Source organism: Papaver somniferum, unplaced genomic scaffold (genome assembly GCF_003573695.1).
Source record: "Papaver somniferum cultivar HN1 unplaced genomic scaffold, ASM357369v1 unplaced-scaffold_29799, whole genome shotgun sequence".
Lineage (NCBI taxonomy): Eukaryota > Viridiplantae > Streptophyta > Magnoliopsida > Ranunculales > Papaveraceae > Papaver > Papaver somniferum.
The window spans coordinates 736-1000 of NW_020640816.1; the positions used below are offsets into that span (position 1 = coordinate 736).

The 265-nt window shown below is 38.5% G+C and overlaps 1 pseudogene; it reads right to left on the reverse strand.

The window, feature by feature from the left end:
• Positions 1-177: 177 nt before the first annotated feature.
• LOC113341510 lies at positions 178-265 on the reverse strand (annotated as a pseudogene; the record flags this gene model as incomplete).

Here is a 265-nt window from a genome sequence, read left to right on the forward strand (position 1 = left end):
TCAAGCCCGGCGAAAGGCGAAAGCTCTCAGTCGGCAACTGCGAATGTTCTTGAGAAACAAGCCTTAGATTTATCATCATAAACATTGAACAACAAATTCTATTCAACAGAACACAAATCACCATTTTCGAACTATCATAATGAACAACAAGTGTTTCATAATGCGAGGAGAAAAAAGATGGATCAGAGTACTGGCTTGGAAAACCTCCTCTGTTGAAAAAGAGATTTAAACAAAACGCACACTATAATCTTAGTCGATCAGCTGG